The following is a 21,572-nucleotide window of genomic DNA, read 5'->3' as shown; positions in this document are numbered from 1 at the left end:
GTCAGGGAGGGTACTGGGGAATGAACCTACGGTCTCATGCGTGCTAGGCCAGCACTCTAGTACTGAATGGAGGCCAGCTACATTCCAGGCCTCTTGTTTCGTTTTGAAACAAGGTCACTTTCGGTTTCCTAGGCTGGACCTGCAATTGCAGTACTCCTGCCTCAGCCTCCAGAGTAGCTAGAATCGATGAGGAGGCACAGGGAAGAGACCAGCCCGGGGATGGCAGCAGCGGTCAGTCCAGAAACAGACCCTTCCAAGCCCTGCTCCACCCTGCCTTGTCAGTGCTGGGCACCTCTGCCAGAGGTTCCCATGGCTGGTCCAGTGCTCGGCCCCACAGCTTCACAGGACCCCAGTCCTGCCTGTCGGCTCGTGTTCGTGGGGAGGTGATGATGCAGTGGCCAGGAAGCTGGTGGGAGGGGAACGAAGCCTGTGCCTGCCATGCAGTGCTGGGGTGGTGGGAGGAGTGGGCTCACGGGGTGACCGGCGCAGGGCAGGATAGGCTGAGCCCTCCGGACATTACCCTGTGCACCGTGGGGACAACGAAGTTGCCAGGGAGGACACCGTTGCCCAGTGCAGTCAAAGTGACCTCGTAGCCCAACCCAAGGTGCGGATCTCGTTGTTGCAGGACCTCGTGTAACGGTGTCAGGGGCCGAAGCCCCTCCAGACCTGCCCTGTGTCACCTGCTTGGTGCCTTGCTTTCAAAAGCACCAGTTCTGGAGGCAGAGATGATTCGTGATGACAGCATGATGGCCACAGTGGCTGGCTTTGACCCCCAGCCTCAGCTGCCTTCCCCACACCTTGGCCCAACAGGGTCCCCGGGCTGGGCTTGCTTTCCAGGGTCCATGCTGGCCACTGTGACCCACGAAAACTGCTGGACCCCTGGGCCCTCATGTGGCTGCAGCCTGAGCACAGAGGCCACTGGCCGCATGTGGGGCTTCCTGTCTGGTGATCCATTGACCAGGACGGGTGGGCTGGGTTTTTCAACAGCATCACCTCCTTGCCCAGAATCTCGCCAGGCCCCAGGGCAGTGGCCGCTGCTGTGGCGAGCTGATGTCACCAGGACATAGAAGCAGCCCGGTCATGTGAATGGGAGCTGAGCCCTCTGCCACAGGTGTGGAGATGCTCCTGCCTGTTGGCCCTGTCTTCTGAGGGTGGCCGGTGTCATCCGAAGGCTCAAAAGATCCCTGACTCAGGAGCAGTTTCTGGAGCCCAGCCTGGGTCCCTTCAGCCCCATTCCCAGCACCACCCCAGGCTGGTTAAGGTCGGGGTCCCTGGATAGGTGTGGCTGAGTGACACCCCACGCGTCCACCTCGAAAACGATCTTAGGTCCCCTTCTAGCCGTAGACCCCTGTGGCCTCCCAGTGCAAGCCGGGCCTGCAGGCTATAGCGGGTGAACTTCAGAAAGAGCCTTCTGTGCCAGGCCACAGTACCCATCCTGCGGGTCCAGGGATTGTCCAGGGGAGGAGAGAGCAGCACCCAGAGGTGGGCTGGTGAGGGTGCAGTACTGAAGCTTCCTCCTGGGGAGAGGGCTGTGCAGGGAAGGCCCTGAGCGCTGGCATCCGGGGAGCAGCCTCTCCACGAGACGGGTGTGTGGCCTCTGCTGTTTCTAGATCCCAGGCCAGAACGGTCTGAAACCGTGATTCTGCTGAGCTCAGCGCTCAGGTGATGGTGCCAGGTGATGCTGCTGGAGTGACACAGAGAGAGCGCAGAGCATGGGCCAGGGACAGGTGGGGCGCCTGGGTCTGCTCCCCGCCCTCTGCCCACTATCCCGATTCCCATCAAGGCTACAGAGGGGCTGTCTGGGGCCCAGAGCAAAGCATGATCTCAGAAAGAGGAATGGAGGAAAACTTTCATATTCTTTTAAGAAACTAAGTCACTAAGGTTTATTTTTAGCTCCTGTGGATTTTCATCGATTTTCTATAACGGGACCAATATTCTTAATAAGAATAAGCCAAACAAAGAGGCTCCTGGTCATGCAGTAGATTATTTTGTAAGCATTTAGATTGAGTGTGTTATTCACTTAGGTATTTTAGAAATTATTTTTAAGTGTTTTTACAAGTTGATACCTGCCTATCCCAAACAGCAGGAGGGTCTGGGTGTGGCCCTTCTGCTGGCCTGGCCTGCTCTTCTCACCTGGGGCTCTTACCTGCCCCCAGGCACAGGCCGTCCCGCCTCAGTGCACTGGGAAGGTATCCCACGCTGTCCGCTGTCCGGGTTCTCTCATAAAGACTTTGAGGATGAGCATTAGACTTCCCTGTGTGTTGGGAGGGTCCTGCCCAGAGCCGGGAGCCCAACTGCCCACATCCTCCAGGCCATAGTCAGAAGTCACTCTGGTGTCTCTCCCCGGGAGGAGGGGGCTGCATGCCAGGCTCCACGTGGCTTCTCTGCTTGGAAGGAAGATGGTTTTTCTTTAAGAAGCAGAGGATTGAGTGGTTTGCAGTCTCCTTGCTCCCTGGGCTTTATTTAGATTTATTCTTTTTATAAGATGCAGTGCTCCCTGCTAAATCGCCAAGGGGAAGTGTTAGCCAATTACACACTGAACTGGGCAGGAAATGTTGGGTAAAAATGAAGTTTCCATCTGGCAACTTCCAACCAAAATTGCGCTGGGATGTGACAGGGACATCTCCATTAGCAATAAGATGCTCTTTGCTTAATATCACCATGGCAGCTTCTCACTTGAGACACTGCAGAAACAGGAGACAGGGCAGGGCCAGCCTTGCAGATGGCTGGTCTCCTCCGCAGGGCGGGCAGCCCTGACTTTCTGGTGGGTGTGTCTGTGTAGAGGGAACTTCCGAGGCCCAGTGCTGTTGAACCACCTGGAAGCAGACAGGTCCTGTGTACGGAGAGCAAGGGCCCAGGGGTGACAGGTACCCCAAGCCCTCCCTCTGAATTTGGAGCTGCTTTGGCAGGGGACCCAGTCTCTGCGGATGGAGCAGCACCTGGAGCAGCCTTGGGAGACACTTGTGCCAGGAGGTGGGTGGGGGGCTGGGGGGCTTCAGGGGGCTGAGGTCCAGGCATTCTACCCGATGCCACATGTCTGCCATTCTGCCTTCCCCACCTGTCATAGCATGGGGAAAGTCCTGGCAGGAGGACAGGGCAAAGCCTCGATTCTCATCAACGTCCACCCTAAGTGGGTGCCATCTGCTCTTCTTCTGGGCTTTGGAGCAGTTCTCCTTGACACAACCCTTGTCACCATGGATATTGCTTCTTAGGGAGAGGCTGGCTCCCAAAGGAGGGACAGCCACCAAAGTCCCAGATCAGCCAAATGATGCTGAAGAGGGAAAAATAGGACTACCGGACACCTTTCCACACCCATTAAGGCATGGCTGAGCCGGGGAGGCTGTGGGCGTCAGGGGACACCAGCTGTCCCCACAGCGATTCCCCAGCCCATCCCTTACAGCCAGGTGGCCGGGACAGCAGGTGCAGGCCATGATGTTAGGAAGATGGTACAAGAGTGGGTTTATGTGGAAGAATTTTTGATTTACGGAGAAGCTGCAATGACAATACAGAGGGTTCCTTTATGCTTCTGATGAACTTTAAAAAAGGATAGATTTTTAAAAAACAGCTTTAATTTTACAAAAAATTGTGCAGAATGTATCAAATTTCCCATGGAACACCTGCCCCACCAGGCACACAGCCTCCCCTAAGTTCAGCTTCCCACGGCAGCGGCCCACATGTGACAGCCCATAAGGAGACTCTGACACACTGCTGTCACTGAGTGCATGGTTCCCACGGGGTCCTGGGGCACATTCTGTGGGTTTGGACAAACGGACAGCAAACGAGTGTTGTGCGAAGTGTTGTCATTGCCCCACGAGTCCTCTGTGCTCTGCAGTCATCGCTCCCTCTTGACATTTGGCCACCACTGAATTTTTTTTATTGCCTCGTTGGCTTTGCCTTTTTCAGAATGCCATATAGGCGGTCTTTCAGGCTGGCTTCTTTCACTTAGTAATATGCATTTAAGGCTCTTAAAGGTCTTTTTGTTTTATTTTGTTTTGTTTTTGGTACCGGGGATTGAACTCAGTACTTTGCTTGCAAGGCAGGCAGCAGAACCTCTAAGCTGAATCCCCGGCCCTATTTTGTTTTTATGAAGCAGCATTTTGCTATGCAGTCTAGGCAGGCCTTGAACTTATAACCCTTCTGCCTCAGCCTCCAGAGTGCTGGGATTACAGATGTGCACTTCCGACTTATACTAATTTATTTTTATTGCTGTATAATATCCCACTCTCTGAAAGCACCACTCATCTGCAGAAGGACATCTTGCTTGCTTCCGAGGTTGACACCGTGGGGCCAGCTGTGACAGACATCTTGGTTTGGGGTTTCGTGGTAATGAACTTTCATGTGACAGAGCAGCACACTCTCTCCTAGTGCCTTGGGCTAAATGGTGCCTCCCCGAATCTGTGTGGTGAAGTCCTCGGGAGGAACCAGCTCTGCTGGCATCCTGAGCCCAGACTTCGGGCCTGGAGAGGCAGACACAAGAGTACCACTCTGGGGTCCTTCATCATGGTGGCACCAGGTCACGCCTATGCCTAGTGCCTGTGTGCCCAGCACCAGCGGTGACAGGCAGTGTCAGAGCCCCTGCACGTGTGGTCTCATCAGAACCAAGAGCTCCTGAGGTGGCCCCGTGCGGTCCCCTCAGCCAAGAAGCACAGACTCCTGCACTCACCACTGACTTCCAACTGTGCTCACACGGGGACTGAGGGAAGTCTGTGCTCCGACAGAGGAGCTGCGAGGAGCTTTCAAGGTGACCTTGAGTGGCCTGTGGCCTCCACTCCCTCAGGGTCCAGAATCCGGAGCTGGGCAACTTGCAAGCTCGTCCCCCGGCCGCGCATCCCCAGTGGGGCCAGCTTGCAGCTGACGTGGCACCGGCAGGTATTTCTGCAAGAAAAGCAGCTTTAGCTCCCTCTTCATTGCTTCAATTATGCAGCCAAGTCTCTAAAACCCCATTTGTCAAAGCAGCCAGGCTGAATGGGAGCCCGCTGCTGACAGAAGGCTGCAGCCAGGCCTGTAATGACCTTGGCCGCTGGGAAATGCCCTTTGTGATATCAAAATTAATTATTTCTTGGAGAAATGTCAGCCAGGACCTAATGAGTTTCGGATGTCCCGGCCTCTCCCACATTCTCGGTACACTTGGGGTCTCGGGCTTTTCCGGGAGCTCATTTCCAGTCCTGGCACCTCTGTGAATCACCTGGGGAGTTCGAACTCCTGCCCAGGCTCAGTGGCTGTGGTGGCACATGGCCGAGGACAGGGCCAGGAGTGCAGTGAAGGCTTTCCCAGTGTGCCAGCCTCGCCACACCCCAGCCTGCTCCATACCACCCCTGCTCAGACTACAGGGGCCTCCCATGGGCTCTGCTTCCTGGTCTCCTTCTAAGGCCCGGGGCCCCGCACCCTAAAAACACAAGCAGGTTCTCACCCTGGGCTGGCTGCCAGGGTCATGTGCTGCCCGGCCTCGGCCACTCCTCCCCTGCTGTAGCTGGGCCGGCTGAGACCTCAGGGAGGAGAGGCGAGCCTGAGCCTGGGTCCCCCTTCAGCAGGTGGGCAGCCGGGACGTGTGGATGAGTGTGCTCCGTGGCAGCAGGTGCCTCCTATCTCTGAGGACTCATGCAGCACAGAGCGGGACTGGAAAGGTGACCCGATGCTCCAGGCTCCAAGCGGACAGTGCTCAGGGTGGAGCTGGCCCAGGGAAGGCTGTGCTGTTTGCTACTGAACACCTCGAGAAGCAGAATCTCTTCGAAGGCTCTGGTGCAGGGTGTTGTCCACTTTCAGGCATGGCGCCCCCTGTAGACGCAGCCCCACGCTGCACTCCGGGAAGAGTCCTCCGACCAGGCGCATGGTCACCTGTGGCTGTTATGTGGCTTTTCATATGAGGACACTGAGGCACAGTGGGCCAAGCAACTTGCTCATGGAGCCACAGGGAGAAAGTAGCAGGGCCAGGAGCAAACCCTGGGCACCCTGGCCAAGGGACCCAGACTCCCCGGAGGAAGTCCCCACAGGCTCCTGCTTGCCAGCACAGAGGGTTGGGCGACACCATGTCCCCCTGCCCACCACGGCTTGCCATTCTGGCACTGTCCTTGCGGTGTGGAAGGATCACCCCCACACACTTCCTGAGAGACAGCGATACCAGAGATTAGCATTCGCTGCCCAAATGATTAAAATTCCTGTTTACCAGCAATGGGGGCTATTTCAGGTTTCACCTTTCAGCCAATCAATGAAGTCTGAATGGTCAGTGTGGGCTTGCAGATGCTCAGGAGGGAGCTGAGCCTGGAGAGCGAGCTTCACCTGCGTCTGGGAGGGGACAGAGAAGGGCAGGGAACAGCCCTGAGTCCCGGGAGCCCTGTGGGGGCCCCCTTCAGGGCAGGGGTGGTGTCCTGTGGCTTTCTGTCCTCACCAGAACGGTGGAGTGGTGTTGCCCACTGGCCCTGATGCCTCCAGGGCTGGGAGGCTGATGCCTTGGTGACGCTGGGACTCTCAGTCTTTTTTGAGGGGCAACAGCTGGGGTTTGGGGAGGGGGAAGAGCAGCTCTGTCCGCTCACCTGCAGTGAGGGCCTGCGGGGATGGTGGGCAGAGCCCCAGCAGCTCCTGCCTGGAGCTGGCTCCCCTCCTGACACCCTCGGCTCACTTGCCAGGAGATGCAAAATGGAGCTAAGGGCAGGAGAGAATGCTCCCGTGCCTGGCTCACCTTCTTTTCCTGTGACCTCGAGGCCCAGCCACACCCCCTCTGACAAATACCACCTGGCTGAGGGATGAGGGCTGGCGTGGCACCCTCCCAGAGGAGGGGTTCTTGCTGTTCTCCAGGGGAAACTCCAAGTCAGAACAACCAGGCGACACCCTGCCCACTTCCGGGAAGCAGGGCTTGGAGACTTGGGGTGAATCTTCTACAGTCAGAGCACACATCCTGCACCTGCTTCCTGGCTTGACCCTCCAACTGCCCCATGGGAGTGGGTATCATTGCTCTGGGCCGGAGGCTGGGGTCAGAGGGCGCTGCGGTGGCCCAGCCCCTCAGGTGCCAGCCAGGCCTCCTGCTCACAGGCTGTAGGTAGCTCTGCAAGGGTGCCCTCTTGCCTCAGGGATGCTCCTAGTAGAAAAGGGGACCCCTCCCCAGGAAGCCACTCCCCACCCCTAAGCTGAAGGGTCCCTGGGTGGCGAGCTGGACCTGAGCTGCTACAGGCAGGATGCTTCCCCCGGCACCGCGGTCCCATTTCCCAGCGGCTGTCCGAGTGGGGAGGGTGGTCACCATCCACAGCAACTTCTGCCCTTCCAGGGCCACCACTATCTGAGCTTCAGGGCCAGTGGCTTCAGCCTTCAATCGGCATCACTTGGCAGAGAGTTGAGGTACCTTGCCAAGCCTGCAGTACCCACTGAGCCCAGTCACTCAGTTTGGTCATCAGGGCACAGGGGACTCTTTTTTCTGAGACAGGATCTCACTCTGTAGCACAGGTTGGCTTTCATCTGCCTGCCTCAGCCCATCAGATGGTGGGATTACAGCTGTGCACCACACCTGCTCAGCACCATGTTTTTTAAGGGTTACAAACTCTGACATATTTCCTGGTATGCTAATTAAAAAGCCTGATGAGGAGGAGACGGAGCTGGAGTTGGGGCTGAGGGCGCACTGCCCCTAGCTGAGTCTTGTACTCAGTGTGGAGGTGCCAATGAGCCACCTGCCCCGGGGGTGAGGGGGGAAGAGTCATCTCTTAAGTCAGAACCACAAGTTCTTAACCAGAAATCACCGGAAGTAGTTGCTGGCTAGGTAGGGGCAGGGGCCTCCTAGGGGGAGTGGCTGGCACTTTGGTGACCCCTGTGTCTCATCACGGACCCCCACTCTCCCAGCTGTCCCGTCTTTGCCTGAGGGGGTCTGGGCCGGGGCTGGGGAAGGTGGGCAGGAGGCGTGTCGGGGGGGCTGGTCACTCTGCCGGCCCCCATCCTGGGCTTCACGGTTGGCCTGGCGCCTGCTCCATGCCAGTGGGCCCATCCTGGGGCTAGCTGGGTCTCACCTGGGAGTGGAGCAAGCTCAGTCAGGCCGTGGAGGGAGCCCAGTGAGAAGGCGAGGAGGGTCCCTGCGGGTCTGAGAGGGTCCAGTTACCACTGTCTGTCCTCAGGCATTGCCCTCGTCACCTGGAGCCTCATGGTGGGTGCAGAGTGGGTGGGACCCCCTTCTCTCCTAGGAGGAGCTGCAGGGGGTGAGGGGACAGAAGGCTGGGCACCAGCACAGCACAGCCCCCAAAGCTCCCCAGCCCCACCTGGCTGCGTAGATGGCTCAACTCCGTGAAAAGGCTATTCTTGGGTCTGCCCGACAGGGGCCAGCAGTGTGAGTCTGTGCTGATGTCAACCTCCCGAAGTGTCCTGGCCTGGCGCCAAGGCCATCTCCTCTCAACCACCCGGACTGACAAGTGTCCCAGGCGGCTGAGTCGCGGGACCCCCAGACTAGGGAGAAGGCTGGGGGGGCCTGCCTGCTTGCCACAGGAAGGTACCCTCAGGAGAGGTGGGTGCCCTCTTCCAGGAAGCCCCTTGGCCCCTCTCCTTAATCCACTGCCCACACTTTGGATGGCTCCCACCCTATTTGGCTCAGTTGCTCATTCTGAGCTGGGCTCCAGTAGGGGCCAGGGCTGTGTCTGAGCTGCCACTTGTTTCCCCTCCCCAAAGGCAGGGCACTGTGACCCCCAATTCTCAGAGGAGGGCCAGCATCTTCCACTGGCCTCCTGACCCTGATCCTTGTGTTCCGCTCAAGCTTTGTCCCAGCGTCTGGCGGAGTGTGTGACACTGCATGTGGCTTCAGCAAATTCTCTTCTATAAATGATGGTGGGCGCCTCTCCCCTCAGCCAGGTTTCTGTAAGGGCACAAAGAGGCAATACTGCTTCTGGGGCCCCTGGTTCCTGGGGAGAGCCTGCTCCAGTAGGAAGGCCCTGGCCCAGGGCTGTGGCCCAGCTTCTGCCTCCTGAGGGGCAGAGTCCGCGTGCAGTCCCCAGGCTCTGGCCCGAGCCCCATTGCCTGTCCACAGCCTGTCATTTCCTGGCCTTGAGAAATGAGCCCTCTGGCCGGGGCTCTGAACCCCAGGGTGCAGTCCAGGAGCACCCCAAGGTCCGGCTAATTAAAGAGAGCGCAGGGAGGGCACAGCCAGAAGCCCGCATGGAGGTGGAGGGTCCGTGGTGGACGGAAGGAAACGTCTAGTGTTTGGCATCCGACATCCTCTGCAATGACATAATCAGAAGGTTCTTACTGACTGGGCAATAAAACAGCTCATAACTGTGAATGCAGAACTCCCGGGGAATGCAGCCCTGGGGAAGGTCACTCGGGACCTCAGGAGGCTCCTTGCAAGCAGCAGCCCATGGGTGGGGCTGCAGTGAGTCCTGGTGCTGCACTATGCGGACCCTGCATGATGCCCCATTCTCCAGGCCTCCCTCTGCAGTGCCCCCTGGCCTCATCGGTGTCTCGTCCACCCTGGGATGCCCCGGGAATGCTGCCCACACCAGCCATTACCTGTGCCTCCACTGGTCCACTGACAACCTTCCTCCCGAAATCTGGGTGTGGTTACGGCAGAGGAGCTGGGGTGTCATCCTGGGAGGGAAGCAGGAGAGAGGGGTGCAAGAGGACAGAGGACCTGGGACCTTGGAGGAGCCAGAGTGGTGAGGGGCTGAGCCTGGAGTGTGACTCCCAGTCTGCTCTCTTAGGAGGGTGCAGAACAGGCCCAGTCTACTGCCCAGCAAGAGCCAGGGTTCATGATTCCTGAGTGCCAGGGAGCTGGGGCTGTAGGACCTGAGGTCCTCAGAGGAGGCAGGCCACGGGAGGTCTCTGGGTGGAACCTCTCTAGCAGACTGCAGTGACCATGCAAAGGCCAGCAGCCCAGGGTGTGGCCATCTGCCTCCCTCCCCAGGGACCACCTCAGGCCTGCCCAACCCTGGAGGCATGGAATCTGTGTCCGGTGCACAGACACAGAGATCGAGTAGGTGAAGGACATGGAAACCAGCTGCACCCCAACAAACTACCACAAAACAACACTGGTCATTGTCTTAATCTCCATGGTCAGAAGGCCAGCCTGAGGTGCTGGGCACTCAGCTCAGGGCCCATGGAGCTAAGATCAAGGTGCTGACCAGGGCTCAGGGCTCCCTGAGGTCTAGTTCTCGGGTTGTTGCCGAATTCAGCTCCTTGTGGTTATAGAACAGAGAGTCCCTTCTCTGTGGACTGTGGGCTGGAAACCCTGAAGGCCCTGTGGGGGTTCACAGCACAGCCAGGGTCTCCCACTAGATGGTAGCCCCTTCCTAACATCTTTCTGATGAACACAGGGCAAAGCACTCTGATCAAGCAGTGACCGAAGGGGCCATGACTCCAGGGATTCGGGGTCCCAGGGGCAGGGATTTAGGGCTTCTAAAGGAAGCTGAGAAACTGAGCCCCTTGTCCCCCAGGTGAGGTGGCCCACAGAATGCCCTGACCTCTGGACCTCGGTGGATGCAAAGTCCCCACCTCACGGCTGGGGTTTTCCTGTAGAGCCTCTCCGGTGTGGTCCTGGCGGTCCCAGCCCAAACTCTGGGCAGAGAGTTTCCAGGAGGGATCCTCAAGCCTCGGCATGTAAGTCCCAGCATAAAGCTACAGTTACCGTCATTGGCCCGCTGTCTCTGTGAAGATACTCTGGGACTCTGATTCAATAGTTTATCAGGACATGTAACAAATTCAAGGAGTCCCTCCAAGGTTTTGAGAACCATCCACACTGACTTCCTCCTGGAGTTTCCTGGCAGGCAAAACCATTCATCAGGATTTCTGCACTTGTTAAGTTGGATAGTGCCCTCCTGGGTAAGGTGATTCGCCATGGTAGTGGACCTGGGAAGAGGAACATTGTTCTGGGGACCCCAGAATGTGGCCAGCTCTCAGATTAGAACTTCTTTCTTCACATGACTGACTCCTAGTAGGGCAGAGGGAAACGGTGCTCTCAGGGGAGCGGAAAGGAGGACAAGCCACAGCCACATGCCGAAGGGAAGCCAGTTTTGGTTCCCATTCCCCTCAGCAGAATTGTGTCCCCACAGAGCTGCCTTAGCAAGTCTGCTGTTTTGGGTGACATTCCAAGATGTTACAGGTCCTCTTCCAAGGGACAGGTGGGACCTTGGAATAGGTGAGGCTCTGTGAGGCCAGTGTGTGGGATGCTGGGGTCCACTGCAGATCATGGGGGATCGGATCACGAGCAGGAGCCACAGCAGACTTGTCTCCTGCACAGCTGCAGACCTGAGCTCCCTGCTAGGAGCAGAGCTGAGTCCCGGGAAGCAGCACCATGCCTACCACAGAGCCAGAGCTTCTGGGCTAAGGCCAGCTGGGATGTTACACCAGGAGGCTGCCCTGGGGACGCCATCCTGCTGGTCTAAGTGGTGTAAGCGGCAGAGGAGGAGGGTTAGAGAAGGTTTTCTAGAATTGTGGTGAGCCAGGTCAAAATGGCAGCTCCTTTTGTTTTGTTTTCTTTTCTTTTTTTGATACTAGGGGTTGAATCCAGGGCCTCATGCATGCTAGAAAGTCCTCTACCTCAGAGCATGGCACAAGATTAAATCTGTCAAGCGACTTTGTGGCCATTATCTCAGAATCTCTTCCAAAGAAACAGCATCAGACCAACCCCCACCCACGCCACTGTGTGCACCTGGGACCAGTTGGTTACAGTACTTGGAAGTCCTAGGGCAGGAAGTCAGTGCCACAGACATCCTATCTCCTGTGACTCTGGGGTGGTTGTCAGCAAAATCTGTGGTGAAACCAGGACTTCACAATGTCATTGCCAATGATGCTCCATTATGAGCAGAACACACCACGCTGTGCCCCAGTATAGAGACGGACACGGACGGGGTCTCTCGATTGGCCTTTGGTGGACAGGTCCAGTGGAGCCAGGATTGAGGACAGAGCAGCCACTAGGAAGGAGACAGAGCCCGAGTCGGTGCATCAGAACCAGCCTATAGTCAAGTCAGAGCCACCCTCTTGTACCCTGCAGAGATCTCCACTGTGACCCTGCCACGGGGGTGTGTCTGCAGAGTGGCTGCTCCTCTGGCCAGTGCGTCAGAGCACCACTGGGCATGGGGCTTGTTTCTGGGACTTGGTGGCAGCTAAGTGAATGCCTGCTCAGGAGCCACTAGCACAGGGCCTCTCCGCACCAGGGGCTGGTATCGCACACTCTCCTGACAGCGCACCTGCGGCTATCACAGCAGGTCCTGAACATCGCCACCCATCCACAGGCAGAGGAGAAGGTCGCCTCTACCTCAGACCCAGATCCACAGACCTCTGGGGACCTCATCTTTATGTTTACTGGGGCTCCTGGGTGTGGGGATCGAGACCCGGCTTCTGGACAACTTAGGACAATCAGCCCAAGCCCCTTTGGGTGTGAGTGGGGGCTGCAGTCAGCACACTGTGAGGATGGCCATGCGAAGTGTCCCTGCAGGCAGGGGTCATGGCCTGCCCAGGACTTTGGGGCTCAGCACCCCGGGGGAGCATGCGGATCCTACTCATAACCCAAGAGTGCTGTGACATTTATGAATGCTGAGTGTAAGAGCCAAAACCCATCCCAAATTAAACAAAACCCCAGAGAGTGCCCGAGTGGGCCCCTGAGAAAGGCAGCTTGGTGATGGCTTTTCTCCATCCACAGTGGGGCTCAGCCTGGCAGCCATGTTTGGCAGCAGTTCAGTTCCTTCTCCAAATGAGCTTTGCGTTTTTTAAAAAGCACCTTTATCACAAAGAATGAATATTTATAGGGCAGGGACAAGGAATGGGCTAATTGTGGCTGAGTCTGTTGGACCAACATGCCTGGCTTCCAGAGGACGCCGTCAGGAGGTTGAGCCGCCCACGAGAGCGCAGGCCCTGGACCCCTGGTGGGAGACCCACGAGGAGTCCCCAACACAAACTGGCTGTGGACACAATAGTCAGGGGCCCAGGGGGTCCTGAGGATCAGGCCCTGTCGGGGGACGGGAAGGCGAAGGCCAAGGGCAGAGTGAGAAGCTGAGGTTTCAGCATGTGCAGCCCATACTGGCGTGGTGTGAGACTGGAAGGCAGGGCCCAGGGGAGGTCCACTGAGGGCGCTGGAGCAGGACAGCCCAGGGCCCCTCTGCTGCCCGTCCTCGTCAGGGGGAAAGGGGAGAGAGGAGAGGACACGGAACAGGCCCTCCAACTGTGAGCCTGGAGTGCCCAGAGGTGGACAGGCGTGGCGCAGCGGGGCGACTCCTCCAGGCACCTGAAACAGGAGTCACGTCCCAGGGATATCCTCCACACAGCTTCTCGGAGTCAGGCCTAGCGAGTCACTGCTCACCTGGATGGAAATACTGTCCTCCCCACTCCCTGCCCTGGCCTCTGCCCCTGGTCCAGGAGCAACATTTATGGGCCGAGTGGGTTTGGAGTTAAAGGTCTCAGGCTCCATCTGTTGTGTGTCTCGTGTCTTCACCACCAGGCTCCTTTCCGGGTCAGAAGGGAGCTGTGCCGGGGAAGAGGAAGAGGAAGGTAGGTGGAGATGGCAGTGGGACTGGAGCGCTGGGTCACGGGAAGGGCCCCCACTAGGCAGGCCGGTACCTGCGATCCGCCCCAGGCCTCCCCTCATCCCCACGCCTGGCCTTCTCAGCCTCCCTTGGGACCCCTGCCTGGTCCCTTCTCAGGCTGACGGGCACCTCGGGGAGCAGGCTTGGGGCTTGGAGGCTGGTCTGCAGGAGCGCTGAGGAGTGTGCTTGACTGTGAGGGGCCCCTGGGCCGAGCACCACCGCCGGCCTCAGTGGGAGGTTTGAGAAAAGGCAGAGGCCGGTGGGTGGGCAGCCTGGCCAGGCCTCAGACGGGCCAGAAGACAGCTGCCCACCTGGTGTGAAAAGGGCTGCTGGTGGCTTGGCTGCCCCTGGCACTCTAGGGCTCCTAGTCCACACAGGGCCCCTCTCTGGAGCGTGCCGGAATGTTCCCATGGGTGCCACAGGGCCGTCCACTGCTTCAGAGGTCATTCCCAGGGCCCACCCCAGTGAAAAAGGGTGGTGAGTGTGTCAGGGGCAAGGAAAGGACTGTTGCCTTAGTAACAGGTCTCAGTGGCAAACCCTGGCTGTCGGGCAGCTTCCAGAGGACAATGTCGGCACTCGGCCCTCGGCACCAGGTCTGGCCTGGCTGCCCAGGGTCTGCAGTGCTGACAGGGACCCGGCAGTAGACACTGGCCACCTGTGTGCGGGGGACCGTCCAGGACCCAGGGCTCCTGGGGGAATACAGGCCTCCACTCCCTCCTCTGCTACACCCTGCTGTAGTACAGAGAGCCTTCGGGGCTCCTTCCCTCACCGGCCCCTCCACTGGATCGAACTGGGGTGTGGCTGGAGTGGTGCCGAGCTGAGCTGCAGTCCTGGAGGGCTTCCTGGAAGTTCGCATCCTCAAGAAGAGACAGGGAAGAGGAGTTCCGGGAGCCTGCAAGGTAGAGAGTCCCATAGGCAGTGTCAGGTACGATGTCTTGGGGTACCAGGGTGAGAGGTGTGTGGGAGAAGGGGCCTGTGAGGGAAGCGTGGGCCGGGGATCTGCAGCTACAGCACCGTGGCGGGGTCCTGGGGGGAGTGCTGTGCTGGTGTGGGGAGGCTGGGGGCCCTCAGTTGGGGGAGCCGTGAAGACGCCCCCACAGTCCCTAGTGACAATTCCCCTGAGGCTTCGGATACTGCTGTGGGTTGGGGCGCAGAAGTGATCTGGGCCGGGCAGGCAGCCTGTAACATCATGAGGGGCCACCAAGGGCCTAGCGGATGCGGCCCCTGAGCTCTCCTGAGCTGACCTGTGCCCCTGTCCCGCCCCAGGCCCAGGCTGCGCTGCCCTGGGCCCCCAAGGTGCTGGGAGAGAAGCCCAGGCTTCCCGACGCTCCCAGGTGGCAGTGGCCACGGTGGGTAAGGAACTTGCAGAGGGCGCTGGGAGCTTGCGGGGGTAGGGCGTTTACAGAGCGGGCAGGAAGTGGTCTCTGATGGCTGTGTCTCCGTCTCTGCAGGAGCTGGGAACCTTCCTGGGGACAGGAGTTGGCCCCGGACGTCCCCATCTGTCCTGCCCTTCTCACCCGCACCAGTGCGGAAGGCTGGGGTCTCACAGCCGTTGGCACCAGACATTCCCTTCTTCCTGGAGGTGGGGATCCCTCTGGGCAAGGGCCCAGCACCCCTTTCTGGCTTTTGTGCTCCCACGCCCTGCCCTGCCCTTCTGCAGATTCCTGGCCAGCAGAGGCACAGTTTCAGGGACTCGCGCTGGTGAGGAACAGGGAGGGCGGCTTCCCCACTGCCTGCTCTGACTGGTGGTGCCTTTCTGGGTTCAGGTTGCATTCTGCGCAGAGGCCTGCTGGATGCCCACACCTGAGCTGGTGAGGGAGGGGCTTCTGAGTACTGAGGCCTCCCAGAACCAGGGCCCTCTTGTCCCTGGAGGCTCGGTGGGCCAGGCTCCTGGGTGGGGCTGAGAAGCCCCGGCTGGAGGCTCTGTGTGTGACCGGAAGTTCTGGACGGGCTCTCTCTAGCTGGAGACCAACTGCTCTCTGCTGACACCATGGCTGTGAAATGCACCTTTATGTGCTGCCAGGGAGGTTCCCACTGCTGTGATGGGAATGCGTGTGTTTGCCCTCTCTGTGTGTGCACTTGCATTTGAGTGTGCACACCCAGAGCTGGCAGTGGGCAGCCACCAGGGCGCTGTGTGTGTGTGGGTTGCCGTCCTGTGCCCGTGGCATTTCACCTGCAGCTCGGCTTCCCAGGCCACACCACCTGGGAGGCCACAGGCCCCCTGTGCCAGGGGAGTGGGGTGGGGCGGTGGTGAGCTGAGGCCAGGTGGCGCTGAGGTTTTGTCTCCTGCTGGGGGCCTGCAGTGCTCACTGGCCCGATAAAGGCTCTGGGCAACTCTGCAGGCGGCTGGCCATCCATGCGCTTGCGCAGAGCCCTGGCTCTGGGGCAGGCCTTGCAGGAGGGGTCATGGGCTCCTGGATGGGGCCTAGGCCCCCTGCTCACTGGGCCTGTTGGGATGTAACTGAGAACATCCCCAAAGCCTCCTGAGCTCACACAGGCTCCAGGAAGGCAATCGGGCTGGGCACTGTCCTCATCAGGAGCTGAGTAGTGAGTGCTCCTGGCCGGAAGAGGCGGTGTGAACTGGAAGGATCTGTCTCCCTCCCTGCCTCCTCCCTTTCCTGTTTCCTGTCCACCATGATGTGAGCAGTTCCCCTCCACCCAGCCCTTCCTCCTGCTGTTTGCTGCATTTGCACCTGCCAGACATGAACCAAAATTTCTAAAGCTATGAGTCAAAAGAAGTCTGTCCTTTAGGTGATAGATGCCGGGTATTCTGTATCATCAACGAAGAAGGTGACTAAGTTAAGTCCTGACCACAGCAGAGGGGCCTGGTCACTGGCACAGCCGCTCGAAGCTGGCTGGGGCCTCCTGCAGCCATCCCCACTGCCCTGGGAGCTGGGCTGAGCCCTTCGGAGCCTCCACTGGGTGGTCTGACCCTCCCCTGCGCAACTGTCCAGGAGCACAGCTGAAGCCTGCTGCGCAGGGCTGCAGGCTGTGTAGGACAGCAGGATCTGGGCCGGCTGTCTGCTGGAGAGACACGGCAGGGGTGTGAGTGTCCTGGGGCTGCTGCAACAAATGGCCACATAGTTGGTGGCTTAAACACACACATTTATTTTTCTGCAGATCTGGAACTCTACTGCCAAGGTGTTGGCAGGGCTGCTCCCTTCTGGAGCTGAGGCGAGAGTCCCTGTCCTGCCCTTCCTGGCTCTAGAGCCGCTCCACACGGTGCCCTTTCCTCCGCCTTCCAAGCTCATGGTGCCGCAGCCCCCGCCTCTCTGCCTCACCCACAGGGAGCCCACAGCAACACAGTCCAGGGTTATTGCCTATCCCAGGGTCTGTAACTCAGTTCCATCTGCAGAGGCCCTTTGGCCATGTAAGGAGATGCAGCCACAGGGACCAGGGTGCAGGTGTCCTCGCGGGGAGGGGAGACTGCTCTGTCTGCCACACAGGCGCTGCTCCCATAGCCCTCCCCTAGCAATCTGTGCTGTGGCCCTGGGAAAGTCCCTAAGAAAGCAGCCCAGGACCCTGCAGCCCCGAGCGCAGGGGTCGGGATTACTGGGGAGGGGTGGGCCGGACTCTGTGACTGGCTTATCTATTCCACTGAAGAATTTACAAAAGATAAACACAAACCATTTTAAAGTGCAGGATTTAGTGGTATTCAGTCGATTGCAATGCTGTACAACCATCACCTCTATCTAGTTCCAGAGCATTTTTGTCACCCCAAAGAAGACCTGAAGGCTGGAAGTACTCACTTCCTGACCCCTCCCCTGTGTGCGGATCTGCCTGTTCTGGACGGTTCACATAAATGGACTCAGGAAATGTATGCTGTGTCTGACTTTTCATTTACAATTGTGCTTGCAAGATGCATCCATGTTGCTGTTTTTTTGTTTTTGGTACCGAGGATCGAACTCGGGGCCTTGCACTTGCAAAGCAGGTGGCAGAACCACTGAGCTAAATCCCCAGCCTGCTTTGTTTCTTTTTATGGCCCAAAGCCATTTCACTGCACAAACATGCTATGCGCTGCCCTTCCACCCTCCGTGGGGTGCTTAGGTTGTGTCTGCTGTTTGGCCACTGTGAGCGGATACCTCAGCAGGCGGTGGGTGCTTGGGGGGACTGCCCACTTTCCCACACTGACTTCAGTGGCAGGGGTGTCCAGGGGTGGGGATGAAGGGGAGGGCTCCACGCGTGGCCAGGCAGCAGCCCAGGGCTCCCATGGAGAGGAGTGAGAAGTGCCCACCCTGTTCGAGAGTCCTAAGTGTTCAAAGCCACCCCATCCTGCATGACTACAGGTCAGTGCCAAGGAGGTCACCGGCTTAGTCTCAGCGCTTTGCTTCAAGGTGGATGTTGGAAGCTTCCGGGGAGAGAAATGTCAGGTGTCGGCTCTGATGAGAGGGCCAGGCTCACCTCCTGCTCCCCGGTGGAGGGCAGCATAAGCCAAGGTTGGCCAAGGTCAACGGCTGGCTCCTGTCAAGGTGTAAAATACACACTGGCACTGGCCTGGGGTAACACTGACAGCGTGCTGGGTGGGGCAGAGGCTGCCGGGGGCTCTGCCTTACAGTGGTGACCAGGGATTTCCTAGGTGTGGGGTGGCTGCTGCTAGAAACTCTAGATGCCTCCTGTCACACCGCCTGCTGATAGGGGACCTTCGCTCCGCTGTGGCTGTCCGTGTCCCTGGGGAGGGGTGGACATTCTGGCAGGGTGTTCCCATCCTCTGGTTGTGCTGACCCTCCAAGGGCACCTGCCTGCCACGTCTGCCTACATAAGACCCAAACCCTGAAGCTGACCACATATTTGCAGGGCTCCAGCCAGAGCCTCCCGCCGCCGCCACCACTGCCCTCGGCCCCGCTCGTCCTGTGGCCAGTGGGCCCATCAGTTAGTTCTTTGGCCGAGTTGGTCACTCATTCACCACTCACATTCAGTCGTCAGAGTGCCTGAAACAGGCATAGGAAGACCCAAAGCGGACTGAGAAGGGGCTGCTATCAGGGTCTTCCCCCAGCTACCCAAAATGTCACATGTGGGGACCCAATCGGGAGGGGACCTGTGATGACAGGGTGTCCAGGGCTGAGCCTGCTTGGGCTGACCCACAGCCAGGCCACTCCTCACCAGCGAGGAGTGCCCTGGCCCCACTTTACAGGTGGGGCTGGAAGGTTGTCCCTGATCCTCAATGGGGCTGGGGTCCAGGGGCTCCTTTCTCATCCAGGGACCCAGGGAGGCTAGAGCTGGCCTGGCAAGGTGGCCACCTCCCAGCATGTGCTGCCCACCCCTGGGCAGTGAGCAGACGTGGGGTCACAGAGCCCCTGGCATCAACCTGGGCTCCTTCCACAGGACCCAGAGCCTTGACTGTGCCTTCTGGGTGCTGGAGAAACACAGCTTGCATGTGGCATTTGCGACAGACACTTCGAGTGGGTTGTGCTGCAGACCTGTCCTCACTCTCGGCTCAGGGGCCACTCAAGGTCACTGTGCCATGGCCCAGAGTGAGACTGGAGCCCAGGACGGGGTCCCTCCTCCCCGGAGTGACATGACGCTCCTGACAGAAGCTGGCTTCCAGGAAGCTGCTCAGCTGCTGGCGTCCTGGCCTTCTTGCCTGCCACTGTGGGGGCGGGGGGGCGGTGCCCTGTGGCCCCGGGACACGCCCCACTTCTCCACAGTCCAGAGGCCCTCTCCAGGAGCCAGCCCCATCTGGCTGCCCAGAAAGCTGACACCCAGGTCAGGGCGTCCTCCTCACCTCTGGGACAGGGGCTCCTCTCCTCTCACTTCCCTTACTGATTCCAAGCCTGCTCCCCTTTGGCCTGGTCCCAGAGGTGGGGCTCACTCCAAATCTGGAGAAAGGACAGGGGTCTGGGAGGCAGGAGGATGATAAGCAGGAAGTGACTACTCCATTTGCCACTGCCAGGGTACATGCTGGGCATGGCTATGCCTTGCTGGGCCTCAGTGTTCCCACCTGCAAAATGGGCCCAAGAAAGCTCCGGCTCCCCCCTCCTGGCCTGCAGAGGCACCTTGTTCTCCAGAGCCCGTCCCTGGATACCCCTCTTTTTCTTGTGAGCACTTCTACTTCATCAGCGAGTCTTGTGGAACCTTTGAAGCTACAGCCAGAGCAGGGCCGTTCTGTGGCCCAATCTCAGCCTTGCTGGCCCAGCCCTGTCCTTGGAGGCAGCCTGGGTCTCCTGGTGCCCAGCCAGGGTCCTGCAGTGACTCAGAATGGCTGTGGGGGGCCCGGCCTGCCTTAACAACGTGATGCCCAGGCCCCAGGCCTGGGCACGCAACCTGTCACCACCTCCCCGTGTCACTGTGTCACCGCCTCCCTGCTGTCTGCCTTGCACTCCACCGGCCTCGACTCCTTTGTGGTCTCTGTGCTCCCTGTGTGGCCCTGGGCGCTCTCCCTTGAACCTCTGCTGGCTTTGCCCTCAAGGTCACTTGGGCCCTGTGCATCCCACATCCCCAGGCCTTCCTGCGAGGCGTCCCCTGCCCCACACTGTGGTCCTTGCGGGTGTCCTCCCATCCGGCGTCCAGCTGCAATTGATTAATCACACATGGTTCCTCAGCTCCTGACCAGCACGGCAGGCAGTGGTTTCAATGTGGCCACCGAAACAGGTGAATCAGAGCCCAGTCAGGTGAAGACCCAGGTCTGCAGCTGGGCCAGCTCCTTCCACAGCTCAGTGGTCTCCTTTGGCCAGGGGCAGCCCATGCGGGACCAGCAAGGAGCTTCCCAGCTCTACTGTTCGTGTCCCTGCAGACCTGGCCTCAGACAGTGTCCCCTGGGGGGACAAGGAGCCTGGGGGTGAGCCTGGAGGCACAGCCCACTGTGCACTGGGGGGTGGCCTGGAGTGGATGCAGGGTCCTCACAGGTGTCTCCTGGGATTCTGCACAGCGAGCACACTTTGAGGGGCTGGACCGCTTGCCTGGCCAGGACAGAGAGAACCCTCCGGACTGAAGGAGCAAGAGGTTTGCAGGCAGTTTCTGGAGTGAGAAGCCTTCTCAATGCCCACGCTCTGGACAGCACTTGACAACCAGCACAAGCTTGCTGTCCCTACTCGTGCCTGCTCCTGGCCTTCCACAAGCAGGTCCCCATGTCACTGTGGCCCGCTGCCATTGCACTTTCAGTCTTGGGGGAGGCCACAGAGGGATGAGAAGACCTGCTGGTGTCACACAGCCTGAGGGGGACAGCAGGTCGGCCCAGGCCACGGGACTCTTGAGTCCAGGCCAGGCTGGGCCTTGCCCTGGCAATAATTCAATCATCCCAGGTTGGGGGTGCTCCCAAGCTAACCAGCACTGTGGACTCAGGGTCTCCCACTCTCGAGCCCTCTTGGTAAGGCCCAGGTAGGGGTGGCCCGTGAGTCTGCCTGGCTATGGCAACTGGCGGTGCCCATTGCCACAAAAAGGCAGAGCTGTGGGCAAGCCCGGGGGCTTAGTGGGGGCTCAGCAGCACAAAAGGAGGCAGCTCCCCTCCCTGGCCTGGCACCCTGGAGTGCCCGGGTCTCCCCAGGGCACCCGGAGGAGGCTGGCACAGCCTTAGTGGCTGCTGCCCGCTGCTGAAGAGGCTCCTCTGTACTGGGCTGGGCTAAAAATAGAGGGGGGATTGCAGGGCAGGAATGACCGGTGGGAGGCTCCTCAGGGAGGGGCCGGGAGGGAGACCCGGCTGCCGCCTGGGCCCAGGACAGGGACAGCCGTCAATGGCGCTGAGGCTCCCACCCTGCTCCGGGCTGCCAGGCCGGTCTCGGCCCAGCTGACAGGCTATTTTTTCCCCTGGTTGACTAAATATGGTCAGGGAGCACAGCCCGAGGGGGGCCACTTGGCTGGGCGCGTGTTTGGGATGCTTGGCTGGGTATATAAGGACTGCCAAGGTGAGAGGGCTTCTGATCCCTGGGCCCCACACCCGCGGCCAGGGTCAAGCCCTGCGCTGCCCTCCCCTCCCCCGCCGGCGTGGGAGTGCGAACCTGCACACCCGCGGGCCTTCCCTTTTGTTCCGCCCTGACCTCTACCTTGTGCCGACCAACCGGGCGGGGGTGCAGGAGCTTCCTGCAGAGGCCCGAGTGCAAGGTGTGCAGCGGGCAGGCGGCCGCCTCTCCTTCCTAACTCTGCACCAGCTCGCCTCCCCCC

At 59.4% G+C, this 21,572-nt stretch overlaps 1 long non-coding RNA gene across 6 annotated transcripts in view; it reads right to left on the bottom strand.

Annotated features, from left to right (window-relative positions):
• Nucleotides 1-4,041: 4,041 nt before the first annotated feature.
• LOC104871754 overlaps nt 4,042-21,572 on the bottom strand; it is a 19,981-nt gene continuing 2,450 nt past the window's right edge. The window contains exons 4-9 of one of the 6 annotated variants that reach the window (XR_004518477.1): nt 14,248-14,370; nt 13,256-13,417; nt 9,472-11,870; nt 5,411-9,182; nt 4,664-4,875; nt 4,042-4,457 (exon numbers count right to left, since the gene is read on the bottom strand). This is a non-coding gene — a long non-coding RNA (uncharacterized LOC104871754). Of the gene's footprint in view, nt 4,876-5,410; nt 9,183-9,471; nt 11,871-13,255; nt 13,418-14,247; nt 14,371-21,572 lie in introns of all 6 variants that reach the window. The other 5 variants (XR_004518475.1, XR_004518476.1, XR_782965.2 and 2 more) reach the window with 5 other exon arrangements.

The sequence above is a fragment of the Fukomys damarensis genome, unplaced genomic scaffold, assembly GCF_012274545.1.
Source record: "Fukomys damarensis isolate Sample0158 unplaced genomic scaffold, DMR_v1.0_HiC HiC_scaffold_22, whole genome shotgun sequence".
In the NCBI taxonomy this organism is placed as follows: domain Eukaryota; kingdom Metazoa; phylum Chordata; class Mammalia; order Rodentia; family Bathyergidae; genus Fukomys; species Fukomys damarensis.
This window is presented reverse-complemented; position numbering and strand designations above follow the sequence as displayed.